This window comes from Leptodactylus fuscus, chromosome 1 (genome assembly GCF_031893055.1).
Source record: "Leptodactylus fuscus isolate aLepFus1 chromosome 1, aLepFus1.hap2, whole genome shotgun sequence".
Taxonomy (NCBI): domain Eukaryota; kingdom Metazoa; phylum Chordata; class Amphibia; order Anura; family Leptodactylidae; genus Leptodactylus; species Leptodactylus fuscus.
The window spans coordinates 257627652-257642963 of NC_134265.1; the positions used below are offsets into that span (position 1 = coordinate 257627652).

A 15312-nucleotide genomic window follows, 5' to 3' on the forward strand; every position below is an offset into this window, starting at 1 on the left:
CTAACAGTAACAGCAGGTATTTACTGCTACAGTAGTGATCAAGAGCTCCAAACCAATTGCTCCGCAGCTTTCCTCTCCAGATCTTCTACTTGTTGCACAGGGTAACAATTTCCTATAGTTTTTGTTGGCTCCCAAAGGTTGTACGTTACATTAGTAAAAGTGTCTCTGTTTGCCAAGAAGTCTTATGCTCCATGCCAGTTTGGCTGGGAAGTATCAGGACTGACACTAAAGTATAGTGGGCTGTAAATCTTAGAAAAGGTGCCAATTGGGCATAGCAGAAGCAGACATTCATTAGTTCCTGTACTTGTCTACATTAGTTCTGCGAGATTGATTTCACCTCCTAAGTATGTACAAATGTGTTAGTGTTACCTGGTTTTCTTCTATTTTGACATTGTGGCCTTTTATAGAACTATGGTTATGTATTCTAAATTTCTGTATCAGGGGAACAATTGGAAACATTTCAAATTAGTCCAAGAAATCGGATTCTTTCTATAGTAGTGAAAACTGTAAGATTTTTTTTACAGGGAAGGAGATCATAGTGGATCAGTAATAGGCATAACTGGCTTTTTGAGAACATCTCCCTTCTCTTATAGGCATAAAACTGTGTACTATGAAAAATCCATTGCCCGGGGCTCAGATTGCAATTAGTTGTTTGAGGTTTGTTTCTGACAACAAAAAAGTCTAAAAGAATCCTTCCTACTAGTTCCAAAGGTATTCCATCTAGTTAAAAGGAGGGGTCATTGTCCATTGACTATAGACAGAAAAACACTGCATGAATGGCACTGAAACTTGAATGGGTGTCCACGCAGCTTCAGGGAGCTTAATCCCCCCCCCCCCCCAGATTTGAACGTTTCCAGCTCAGGGTTAGTGCACCCCCACCCCCTTCAGATTTGAACGTTTCCAGTTCAGGGTTAGTGCAAAGTACATTACAGTTTACCCTGAGCATGGATATGTTCAGAGAAACTGCAGAGGGAGCAGTCACTTTAAACGGCTCTAACTCAGGAGGTGGAGGGGTTAGTCGTAATCTCAGTATTGTTTTAAATCCAAGAATCATGTCTGTATGACCGAAATCATGTCTACTAGGATTTTGAGATATCACTAGTTAAAGTGAAGCTGGAAATATTCCCAGCTTCATTTTAACCAGTGTGCACAGTGCACAGGGGAACATGTGCAGGGAGGGGAAATTTTTTTTATTATTCTCCTGTCTTTTCAGATAACACCAGTAGAGGGGGTTACTATAGACTTTTGTTCATGATATCACCCACCACCCCCTTAGCATAATGGTCATTTAACTCTTTATATGCTGCATTGTACAGAAAAAAAAAAAGTTAAAAAAAGACCTTTTTTACTGTATTATGCTAAAGCCTCACATTTCGGAAATGCCGTGGAAGAAAATCTTCGATTTTAAAGTACCTGCAACATGAATGAGATTCTGGCTAAGCAATCCACACATTGCAGAAAAAAATCCACTACGAAAAAGCTGCTTTTTAAAAAATGCAATGCATTTCCAATTTTTTTCTATAGCGTTTTCTTGCTGCATTTCGCTCTGTGGTGCCTTAGTCTTAATGTGACTGTTAGTGGGTTAAAATGCATGGGAAGCAGAAAAATACCAACTGGCTGTTGTACAATTTGACATAGAATTTACAATTATTTGGTTAAGCAGAAATATTCTGCTTCTGAATTCTTGAAGCAGAATTTTTCAGCTTCTAGAAATTTGACAATGTAAACCTCGCCTTGTAGGATATGTACAGGTGAAGTGTTGGAGCACAAGCTCAGCATACTATGGTACAATACATGTTAAAGGGGTTTTCAAGACACCATTGGCATACTTTTAGATTCCTCTACTGAGGATTTAAAGGCATGGTGTTCATTTTCTAAATTTAAGCACAACTAAATTTTTCAACATTGTATATGATGTTGGTTCTTACAATATACACTCACCGGCCACTTTATTAGGTACACCTGTCCAACTGCTCGTTAACACTTAATTTCTAATCAGCCAATCACATGGCGGCAACTCAGTGCATTTAGGCATGTAGACATGGTCAAGACAATCTCCTGCAGTTCAAACCGAGCATCAGTATGGGGAAGAAAGGTGATTTGAGTGCCTTTGAACGTGGCATGGTTGTTGGTGCCAGAAGGGCTGGTCTGAGTATTTCACAAACTGCTGATCTACTGTAATTTTCACGCACAACCATCTCTAGGGTTTACAGAGAATGGTCCGAAAAAGAAAAAATATCCAGTGAGCGGCAGTTCTGTGGGCGGAAATGCGTTGTTGATGCCAGAGGTCAGAGGAGAATGGCCAGACTGGTTCGAGCTGATAGAAAGGCAACAGTGACTCAAATAGCCACCCGTTACAACCAAGGTATCCAGAAGAGCATCTCTGAACGCACAGTACGTCGAACTTTGAGGCAGATGGGCTACAGCAGCAGAAGACCACACCGGGTGCCACTCCTTTCAGCTAAGAACAGGAAACTGAGGCTACAATTTGCACAAGCTCATCGAAATTGGACAATTGAAGATTGGAAAATGTTGCCTGGTCTGATGAGTCTCGATTTCTGCTGCGACATTCGGATGGTAGGGTCAGAATTTGGCGTCAACAACATGAAAGCATGGATCCATCCTGCCTTGTATCAACGGTTCAGGCTGGTGGTGGTGGTGTCATGGTGTGGGGAATATTTTCTTGGCACTCTTTGGGCCCCTTGGTACCAATTGAGCATCGTTGCAACGCCAAAGCCTACCTGAGTATTGTTGCTGACCATGTCCATCCCTTTATGACCACAATGTACCCAACATCTGATGGCTACTTTCAGCAGGATAATGCGCCATGTCATAAAGCTGGAATCATCTCAGACTGGTTTCTTGAACATGACAATGAGTTCACTGTACTCCAATGGCCTCCACAGTCACCAGATCTCAATCCAATAGAGCATCTTTGGGATGTGGTGGAACGGGAGATTCGCATCATGGATGTGCAGCCGACAAATCTGCGGCAACTGTGTGATGCCATCATGTCAATATGGACCAAAATCTCTGAGGAATGCTTCCAGCACCTTGTTGAATCTATGCCACGAAGAATTGAGGCAGTTCTGAAGGCAAAAGGGGGTCCGACCCGTTACTAGCATGGTGTACCTAATAAAGTGGCCGGTGAGTGTACATGTAATTAGAGATGAGCGAATACTCATATCGGTCGAATACCACGCAGGAAAATTCCATTCAATTCAAAAACCTCTTCGTGCCCCTCGTCCTACTACTTCCTGAACGTGGAGGATCTTGTCGAACTTTGGTTTCCATGGAAACCGGAATAACATTCCTGTTTTTTCCCATAGACTATAATTGTATTCGATATTCGATTGAATACTACTTGCTCATCTCTACTTATAATCAGTCCTAGTCTGTGTCAGTGCAACATGTGCAGGGAGTTGCCAGAAATGAGACCAGATGGAAATGCCATTGCCAGGATTGGCACCCTAAATCACAACACTAGTAATGTTAATTGTAAACTTTAATACAAAAGACACAAATGTAGCTAATGGGCCTTTTTTGACAAAATTGTAGAGAGTATGAACTATTGAAATATAAGATAAGATAATCTTTTAATAATCCCACTGTGGGGAAATTTCACTGTGTTACAGCAGCATGGTAGTACAGATACAGGATAATACACAGTAATATATTACAGAAGTAGACACATATGCTGAGAAAAAAAAAATACTAGGAATCCATAGCAGCTAAGGAAGAAAAGAAAGAAGGAAGACTTCAGGATCATTTAGTTCTCTGTGTAGAGTGATTGCTGTGGTATAAGGGAATTTCAAAATAAACAATCTTACCAGCAATATATCGCCAAACCACTGACTTTACCAACCATTCACACTACTGCTCCATATACCGTAAAGTAGAATTTCCTAGCATTGTTGCCACTTGTTCAACAAATATTAAATCCAACAACAGGACATGAAACCTTAGCTTAGTTATATGGACACTGATTTATGCATTTATGTATACCCAACATCTTATAATTTGCTTCAGTTACTTTTACATGTATTTTGATATTCTTATAAGTTCTTGCTTATTTCATGTTATAACTTAGGTCTATTAATTCTGTTCCTCTCGCTGCTTGTTGTTCACTTCTCTCACAACTGTCAGGGTTTATGTAGATGTGACTTTGCTTTAAGCTTTGGGCTCTTATTCTTTAGACATATACCTGGTGTTTCAAACATTACTTGCAGATGGGTGTGGATTCATCATTTTACAGCTGCGAGTGTTAGAGAATGAAGTGATGATGTGGTAAAGGATGATGGGTGTCAAGGAACCTGAAAATAGTGTTAAGGAATATATTAGACTTTGCATGTCTGTTCATTTTACTTGCTGGACATTATTGGCTAGCACAGTAGGTAGACGAACTTAGTAGATGTAGTGAAATGGTGTCAGATCTTCTAAACATTGTCAAGATATAGGCACTTAGCAACAAGAAATTGTGCCTGCAACATATGGAAACTATAACTTGGTAAGCTATAACAATACACAAAATACAACTTTAAAAAAGCTCTGATGCTTCAGTGTTACTATCAAAAGAACAATATGTAAGAAGAAGACATAGACTTATTCACTGGAAGATTTGTAAAGAATTCTGCATTAGGGTTTCCAAAACCCACTGATGACAATGATATAGACTGCACAGATTCTATCTTATATAATGTTATTAAGCTGCCATGAAAGCCAGAATAAGCTGGACAAGTCTGAATGGAGTTCTGTTAATATTTCAGTTTATAAGCTTAGATAGGGCCGCCACCACTCCTAACTTATCTTTTTAAGTTAAAGGGATATTTTTTGGTCATTATTATACATCTGTCTATAGACCATAATCTTATCCAATTTTCTAATAAACATGTATTTTAAGAGGCGTTCCCATTACCGCTGTTGACCGTCAGTAGTGTCCCTAGATATTGTCTGTTACAAGATTTTAGCAACGGACACTAGCTGAGCCATCAGTAATCCGTTATAATTTCCATTAATTTCAATGGGATTTTATCTTGTGTCCGTTAGTGTCCATTTACCTCCAATCCGTCTGAAGTCCGGTTTTTTTTGCAGTGGACAAAAAAATCCTACATGTAGGACTATTGTGTTTGTTTGAAAAAAACAGATTCATGACGGACGGCAAGTGTCTGTTATTTTTTTAAACATTGAAATCTATGGGCAATGGACTTTTAACAGACTTATTCCCAGTTTCTCTGGGGATTAGGACGGAAATCTCTGGGTGGACAGAAGGCGCTAGTGTGAACGACTCCTTAGCGTCTGATAATGTCTGTTATGATAGGTGTCCGTTTTTTTTTTTTTTTTTTTAAACAGACACCTTCATAACAGAATCCAACGGTAGTGTGAACCCTACCTAAGACTATATGTATATATATATACAGGGCCGGCGTCAGCGCACGGCATAGTCGGGCAAGTGCCGGGGCCCACAGAGCCTCTGGGGGCCCCCCAGCACTTGTCTGTCCCGATTTCATCCGACGGACGCCGATGAGCTGAATACATCAGCAATTCAAGCAGGAGCTGTGTGAGCTCAGCTCCTGCTTTAAAGCTGCGGCCCGGCGTGCGTGTGTAGGCGCGATGACGTCATCACATCGCGCCTACACACACAAGCCGAGCCGCAGCTTTAAAGTGTCTTTTTTTGCGGGACCGGGTGTACTTTTTAGTTCTACCATTTTCGGAAAATGCTATTGCTTTGATCACTTTTTATTCAAATTTTTATCAGAATCAAAACAGTGAAAAAACGGTGGTTTGGCAATTTCGACTATTTTTCCTGCTACGGCGTTTACCGAACAGGAAAAATATTTTTATAGATTTGTAGAGCGGGCAATTTCGGATGCGGGGATACCTAACATGTATATGTTTCACTGTTTTTAACTACTTTTATATGTGTTCTAGGGAAAGGGGGGTGATTTGAACTTTTAATTTTTTTTATATTTTTTTTATTTTTTTTTTAACTTTTTTTTTAATTTTTTTTGCATTTATTAGACCCCCTAGGGGTGTTGAACCCCCAGGGGGTCTGATCACTAATGCAATGCATTACAATGCTAATGCATTGCAATGCATTGCAAAAAAGCATCCTTTCTTTTGCAGGCTGCATAGACCAGCCTGCAAAAGAAAGGATTTGCAGACAAGCCTGGGAGCCTGTACAAGGCTCCCGGCTGTCATGGCAATGGGATGTCAGCCCTGGAGCATGCTCCAGGAGCCGGCGATCCTGGCCAAAATGGCGGCGCCCATGCGACGCCGGGAAAATGGCGCCTCCAGCGCCTTTGACCGCGGTGCCGGAGGGATTAATGCCTCCGATCGGTCCGGGGACCGATCGGAGGCATTAGAGCCGGTTGTCTACTGCTTAACCCCTTCCCGCCGATGGCACTTTTTGACTTCCTGACCAAGCTCGATTTTTCAAAATTGACGTGTCACTTTATATGGCAATAACTTTGGAACGCTTTAACTTACCAAAGTGATTTTAAGATTGTTTTTTCGTAACACATTGTACTTCATGTTAGTGGTAAATTTTGGTTGATATGTTTTGTGTTTAATTATGAAAAAATTTGAAATTTTGTGAAAATTTTGAAAAATATGCATTTTATAAAGTTTTAAATGATGTACATTACATACAGATAGTCAGACCGCCAAAATTATGTCATAAATCTCATGTCCAAGATCTCTGCTTTATGTCGGCATCAAACTTTAGTCACCCTTTTAATTTTTACGGACATTATAAGATTTACAAGTGAAACAACAATATTCAAAATTTTCAAGAAATTTCCAAAACCCATTTTCTAAAGGGCCTAATCCAGTTATGAAGGGGTTTTGAAAGACCCTTGTATTAAAGCCCCCCATAAATCACCCCATTTTCAAAACTGCACCCCTTAAATAAGCCAAAACAACATATACCTAGTAGTTTAACCCTATAAGTGCTTAACAGGAATTGATACAAAATGGAGGTGAAATTTTCAAATTTGAATTTATTTTACTAATATTTTCGTTTAGCCCTAGAATTTGCACATTCACAAGGGGTTAAATGAGAAAACGCATCCCACAATTTGTTAGGCAAGTTCTCCCGACTACCATAGTACCCCACTTGTGGGTGTAAACTAATATATGGACGCACAGTGAGACGCAGAAGGGAAGGCGCGCCAAAGAGCTTTTAGAGGGCAGATCTGGCTGCGATCAGTTTCAGGAGCCATGTTGCATTTACAAAGCCCTTGAGGTGTCAAAACAGTGGAAACCTCTAGAAAGTGACCCCATTTTGAAAACCGCACCCCTCAAAGAATTCATCAAGTGATGTAGTGAGCATTAGTAACCCCGAAGTGAATGTGTAAGCTGTGCGGAGTAAATTGGGCACACCAAATCCCATTCTATTTTCCCACTAGCTCCTATGACACGGACAGGGAAGAGGGGCATTCTGGGGGATCAGCACTGGTGTATTATTCCTCATAAGCTCTAAATATGGGGGGTCCCCTGAAAACACTCGCACCGCTTACACATTTCCTTCTAGTCGCAGCCACTTATGTCCTAATGATTTGGCGACTTTTAGGGTTTTTGTCTTCACATTGTACAAGGTAGATTTTTATTTTTATTTTCTGGCAATGTGGCCATATGAGGGCTTGGTGTTTGCGGTATTAGATGTGCTTTTCAATGCCGCCATTTTGGGGCCTGTAACTTATTGACTACATTTTATTAACTCTTTCTGGGTGGGCGCTGGCATTGCTCTTTAGCATTTATTTTTTTTCCCGTGCAGCGTACACTATAAGTAACATGTTACCTTTATTCTGCGGGTCGGTACAGTTACGGCGATACCTCATTTATATGATTTTTTTAATGCTTTGCTATTTGCAGAATAGAATTCAATTTAGGGAAAAATATCATTATTTTTGCATCACCATCTTCTGAAAGGCATAACATTTTTATTTTTCGCTAGACAGAGCTGGTTGAGGGCTTATTTTTTGCGGGAAGACCTCTGCTTTTTATTGGTACCATTTTGATTTTCATCTGACCATTTGATTACTTTTTATTGAGCATTTTGTAAGGGAAAGGTGGTGAATAATCATTATTTTGTGCGGTTTTCTATGTTTTTTTTTTTTACGCCGTTCGCCGTTCGGGTTAAATAATGTTTTAATTTTATTGTTCAGGTTATTACGGACACGGCGATACCAAATATGTAATGATTTTTTCTATTTTTCTTTATTTTACATAATAAAACATTTTATATGGGGAAAATGGGATTTTTGGGGCTTTATTTATTTATAATTTATTTTAAACTTATTTAAACTTTTTTATTTTTACTTTTTTCTAACTTTTTTTTTCTGTCCCCATGGGGGATTGAAGCAGTGATCGGCTGATCACTGCTTCAATAGAGATACGCTGCAATACACGTGTTACACGTGTATTGCATTGTATAGGAAGCTGTCAGCCTGTGTAGACGCACAGGCTGACAGCTTCATTTACGGCAGGATCAGCCAGGAGCGAGGACGGGGTAAGTGATGGGGCAGACCCGGGGTCACTGATCAGACCCCGGGCTGCCCCCTACGAACACCGGCACCCCCCGAAACCGGCGCGGGGGGTGCCGATCGGCACCATACTACACTGTAACCCCGGAGGTGCCGGCGGTCATGTTGACCGCCGGCATATCAGGGGTTAACACCCGCGATCGGACCCAGTTCCGACCGCGGGTGTTACAGGGCATTGTCAGCCGTGTATTACGGCTGACACCCGCTGTGCATGGTGCGCACACAGTTTCTGTGTGCGCACCATGCATCCGCAGTAATAGTACGGCGGTTTGCGGGAAGCCCTTCCCTGCAGCGCCGTACTATTACGGCGAATGTCGGGAAGGGGTTAAAGCAGTAGACACCCGGCGGCTATGGCGGCCGCCCGGCTCCCGGGCGGTCGCCATAGTTACAGACCCGACATGCGCCGTACTATTACGGCGCATGTCGGGAAGGGGTTAAAAATTGGGAGGTATGGCGTTGGTGACGCCACACTCCTGCGTGACGTCACTCGCTTCATCTGCGACGCACAGTGTCTCAACTCCCCCGCCTCCTTTACAAGGGGGCCCACTGAGGCTCTGTCGCCCAAGGGCCCATAAAAACCTGGAGCCGGCCCTATATATATATATATATATATATATATATATATATATATATATATAATTTTCTTTATGCTAAAACCCAGTTGTACTGTAAATGTATGTCACACAAGTTGTACATTCTTTGAGTATATAGATTTTTTTGGGGGAAATTAAATGGTCTTCAACAATATGTGAGATGAACTTATGATGTTGTACATGCAACCATTGATGAAACTGAGCATTTCTAAGTTGGGTTCATAACATAACAGTTTGCTACTAATATTTGTAAGATTTTCTTGGGTCTAATTTATAATTCTGACAAAAAAACTGAACTAGCTTTAAATAGATCAGAAAAGGAGGTGAATTGAATAATTTCAGATCTGTTCAGCTGTAAATCAGCATTTTTTTCAACAAATTTTTTTTAGAATTTTAGAAGAGTTTTTATTTTAGTCTTCAGTTAGAATTTCTATTTTGTAAAACTGGTAAATTACATGACTTAAAGTGGAAATCACTTCTGATAAAAAAATTATTTCTAGGATGTGTTATCTCTTCAGGATTATGAAAGTCTAACTTCTGAGATCCTCAGAAGCAGTTTTAGCAGTTTAAAAATGCCGCCCCCCCGGGAGCCCGGAATAGCGCCGTCTGAAGCAGTCGCTTCAGGTCGCCTCATGGTAGGTGCGGCGCTGCTCCAATGACTAGTATCTAGCAAATCATTTAGGCTGAAGCCCCATGTTACATAAACACAGCGTTTAACAGTACCTGCAAAGTGAATGGGATTCTGGCTAATCTCATCACAAAAATATAGCAAAAAATCTGCAGCGCATTTTTGAAAACCGCCACATTTCAATGATACCTGCGGAAAGCTTTTTCTGTATAGTTATAATATGGACAGAAAGTACACAGAGGAAAACTCTGTAAAGACGCAATCAAAAATGCTCCAGAAAAAAATGCAAAGCATTTCTGCCACGTTTTTTTTTTTTGTATTGTCTTTTTATCGTGCCTCAGCCTTAGAGTAGCTATGGAAATAACATAGTTTTATATAATTGAAAGTCTTCTAACTTCCCCATACATAAATGGTGATGAAGACTGGTGATAATCAATAGTGCATATGCTGCGCCTTGTCCTCTTTTTTATATTTTTATATAATAAACATTTTTTCATGCAAAAAATTAATATTCAAGACTAAACCTTCCATACTACATAAAGGAATGTCACGATGCTGTACAACATGTATATTATATGGGTTTGTATGTCTGTCTTATGACTACTGCTGTATATAAAAGAATGCAGTCACAGATTGAATCACAGAAGAGCATTTAATATGTTCTAGCATAGATCACGGTATGTGTGAGGTCTGAAATTTGTTCATTAACACAATGTATTTGGAAATACAGCAAGTTCTTTCTGTTTTTGCAGGTGTCTTAAGTAGCTCGGCTTTTGCTCCCTGTTTCTAATGTGATTTATAGCACGAGCCGATGAGGTTTGTTAAACTGTTCATGGCATATCACACAAGACACAATTCCAGTGCTATAAATAAAGGCAAAGTGTTTAAAGTCTTTAGTACTATAATAATTTTTGAGGCTATATTAACAAGGCACTATTTGGAATTTGGATGTGCTTATTTTAGCTAAGCACCACAGACGCAGGGATAAAAGAAGATAAGCATGTTCTCCTCAAGATGAGAGCATTTCATTACCATTGGATGTGAGTTCTGTATAAATAAGTATGTCTCCTTCACCAACAATGAGCTAGAATGTGGTTTTACATATTTGGTCTTAGGCCATAGCCTCCAAACCATTCAGCTCAGTCATGTATTTTAGGAGAGCTGAACCCAGCAAAGATAATATCATTTTAGATTTCTTTTTCCCTTCTACCCAGTGTCTTTCCAGGAATTGTTTATTCCATTTAAAAGCATTAAAGAGACTAAAACGTTAAATATAGTATTAATATTAACATTCTCAATTTAATTGTAATGTGGTTAGATATTACAAAAAAGAAGTGGGAAGATGGAGAAACAGTATTGCTTAGGTTGGAAAGTTACAGTTCAAGGAGACTAAATGAGATTGAGGATGGGATTTGTTAGAACTCATAAATACTTTGATATTGCCTATTCATTGCGTTTTGTTGATGGCGGTTTTTCTTATGATGATGACTTGGACACTTTGGCCCACTCGTGTTAAAATGTCTTAAATACTACATTTTACAGGTAAAATTTGCAACCTTTTGAAAAAAAAAAAAGTTGGGTGGTCTCCAAAGGAGCGAAAGTATAGGTCAGAATTGATCATATAGAATACAAGGAAGTGGCAATTTAATTTCCTCACTTTCAGTGGCGTCATTGGCGTCAATTATCTTTTCTACTCACATAACGAGCCAAAGCCAAAAAAAACTACGGCACAAGAACACATTGTGTTTTTTTTCTGTAGCATTTTTCACAGAAAGTCAGCCGAATTTTCCTCTTTCTACCTCTGTTATACCTATATGGAAATTACCAGTATTTCCGTAGATATAAATGTGATTTTCAAACATGTGAGTGTTTTCACTGCATTTTTTATCTGCAATGTGTGGATGTTTTTTTGCTAGAAACCCATTCACTTTGCAGGTAATATAAAATATAATGTCTGCTGTGGCTAAAGTGCTGCATTTTCTATCACCTGACTACTGTACTGATCGATGATATAATGTGTTTATAGAGGCTGATGCAAGGCACATTGGGGCGGAATGATCACCCCTACAATAGCTCCTCTTTCATAGAGAGTAATTGATTTTCACTGTTACATCTATATATTACTCAAGGTGATCTTCGTTGATATTATTGTATCTTTTATGCAGCATAAAAATGAAATCAGTTGACAAACATTTGCTTGCTTGTTGAGTAATATGGATGATATGTAAACATGTCATGTATTAGGAACAAGCGTTATTATGAATTCACTGGTCCAATAATAGGTCCATGGAAAGTGGCCATTACACTTGCATTAAAGACACTGACCTTTTAATGTTATAGGTGGACAGTTTTCCAAGAGCATTAGTTGTCCAATAGTTTACCCTGATAGGGGGGAGACTTTGACTTCTTGACCCAGTCCACTTAATAGAAGCATATATGTACTGTGAACCTGAGGTGTATCCCACTATATAAAGAGTGTCAAATGGAAAGTGTACGAACCCGCAGAGAGAACAACACTCTTTTTATAAATGGAGCTTGTTGGAACTATCTATTCTAGCAAGTATGATGATCAAACATAACGTTCTGTACTTCATGCGATTAATTCATTGCCTGGGAGAGTCCAGAGCTTTACTAAGTATTTCTCTGTACTGATCCTGGGTGTGACCGTACATTTTTAAAGGCCAATTTCTCTAACTCTTCAGCAGAAACAATAATATTTTTCTAACTTTTACTAAATGAAAATGCTTTGACCTTTTCTGCACCATTCTTCTGCCACCTATCCACTCAGTCCATGAACAACCACACTGCCGGGAAGCTTCCCAGTTGGCTTTTGCTCCCGGTCAAAGGGCAATTGTGATGCTGAGCGCTATGTAAAAAAGAATATTTTGGTTGGCAATGTGGATCTGAGTCAAATATCCCTATGTCCTTTATCTGCCAAATTGCTAAATAAAGTAATACACAACACAAGATAATGAAATAAATATAACTTACAGATGGAGCATGTCTTGAATCCAACATTGGCATAATCTGGCTTTCGGTCACATGTATCAGACTTACTGGTTTCTACCGCAATGTCACATGTATAGTATGCTCTGCTTTATTAGCAGGCCAACAGGCTAAACCTCAAATGACTGCAATATTTTTCTACTATGACTGTTCCCACTGGATTTTTTTTTTATCAAAAATGTTATCTAAAAAAGTTCACAAAAGTTCATTCTATTACCTTAAGTGATATTAACCTAAATTGTAATGGAGAAACCATTTTTATTCTCCATTATTTTTGATAACTTATTGAATAACCTCTAATAAAAAAACCTATGGGCAAAATTTTATACTTTTATACATATTCATATTTACAAACTTGGTGCCTAAGGGTCCTGCCATGAATAAAGTCTCACCAAAATCCATGTTACTTATTCAAATAGACATGAACATTTATTTTGTAGTGCATTTATTTTACTAACCAATATACCTATAGCATGTATGGAGAAGTTAGCTCGGTAGAAGCAGTGGTCCAGACCCAAAAAGTCAAGACAGGGATACAAAAAATGCAGCAAACTGGTTTATTTAGAAAAAAAACAGGAAAAAATAAAGCTTGACACAAAATAAACAAAACTAAATATATCCTTAACTTCAGGCAAAAACAAAATAAAAACCTGCTCGTCTGAGCAACTAACTAAACAGAACTGATAATGTAACTATATATGCGGCTTACTAGCAGCCACACGAACAAAACAGGAACAATATAGTCTCACCGGACTCAGGGTTACAGGACAGAACCACACACCTCCTTTCACCTCATGGAACTGCACACAGTGCAGGATCTGCAGCCTTTTCTGGCCCAGTAATGAGCACAGGATCTACACCTGGGCTGAGGCCTACTCCAGATCCGCCCTGGGCCACACATATGTCAGAAACCTGGGGCTGAAATATTTGGACTCCAGCACTCTGCCTGTCACCTTCTCACATGTTAATACAGTGGCTTACACAGAAGAGAGGGGAGCCCAAGCAATGATCAATATGTGCTCCTTACTATACCGCAGCATTTGTCACCCATGAAAGAGAGTTTGTAGCATACTGAATCTCGAATTGCTTGCTAATAACATAGTTCCACTTGTGAGGGTGTTTTCACAACATGGGGCTTCAGCGTGAAGGATTTATTTCACAGAAATTATTAAAATGTCAATTATATATACAAAAGTACGTTTCTAAAGGTTAACAGTATATGCAAGGGGACACCTCTAGGATGAAATTATGGAGAAGAAGCCCAATAAACTGGCATCTATATATCTGGCCACCATGTCAAACAAGTCTACGTCAGAAAACCTCCATTATTTAAGGCTTATAATTTTGACACTTGCCATTTATTTTTCAACACACTACAGCAATATAAAATAGTCATTTTTCTAACTCTGAAATATATTATTGCAGGATATGGGAAACGGAAACTTTGTAAAAGCAACATATTATATACAGCTGCACATGTGGTGTAGAGATCACCATTTTACCTCGGAAATCCTCTAGCGGAATTATTTATGACAAATATAGACCAACCAAACGTCGTTGTTCTTGTTACATAAAATGGCACTGGTAAAGGGCAATCTTCAAAGTAAAAACAAGGCACAGGTTTTAACCTCAAAGGAAATGAAAAGAAAACCAATATTTCTCATGCTGTGAAATTGAAAGAGAGAGGAAATTGGACGACAAGAAAAATACGATTTGAGGATGAAATATTCTCTAAGAAGATGTCTGTTGCTGTTCATGTGGGTGACAAAATGGTCACATGTGATCAGAAATAAAAATATATGCTGCCATGTGCAACATTACTTCATGTAACCTCCGCTGAACACCCTCCACTGACTTCTGCCCGCAGTCTAGGCTGCAAAAAGGGGGGGTTTATTCAATCCTACAGCCAACATTCTTCAAGAATGGGCTTATTCCAGTTAAATGTATCCATATTAGAATTTTATATGATAACTCTCATTATGAATATATTATGTATATGCATACTATGTGCAATGTGCCTTAAAAGTGTAGACAACTTTAACGTGTATGGTCATCGTAATAGGGAGAGAGATTGTTAATCTTTTCAACCCCAAACTTTGTCCTTTTAGGCAATCCTAAATTCAACCAATAACTGCAAAAATTGTACATTATTGTTAAACAAAAATATTTTACAATTTATTTTGTATGTATTTCATTTCCATAAAGAGCGATGTTCGCAATTCCCAATGTGATACTCCTATGTTAAACTTACTAGCCTGGCTAATAAAACTGAGCTTCGATTTTTGCTAAAATTAAATAAGTTGAAAATAAAACTTAGGTGCTCTTTAGGCGAAGATAAGTTAAATCTTATATTTTTCTTCATATCATTTGTCTATCTCTCTGGCAGAGCTATCATGTGAAATTTGTGGTGTGGTAACTTGCCCAATGCTCTCTAGCCATAATTATAACCTACAAGACATGTCTAACCACAAGAGCGGTTTCTTCAGTTTAGTTTTTTTCCCCTTAGTTATGACATGGGCAATTGAGTTCAGCTGATGTAGCA

The 15312-nt window shown here is 39.0% G+C and overlaps 1 protein-coding gene across 1 annotated transcript in view; it reads right to left on the reverse strand.

Moving 5' to 3' along the window:
* DKK2 (dickkopf Wnt signaling pathway inhibitor 2) overlaps positions 1-15312 on the reverse strand; it is a 66794-nt gene that overhangs the window by 8419 nt on the left and 43063 nt on the right. The gene's annotated exons all lie outside the window — the stretch shown is intronic.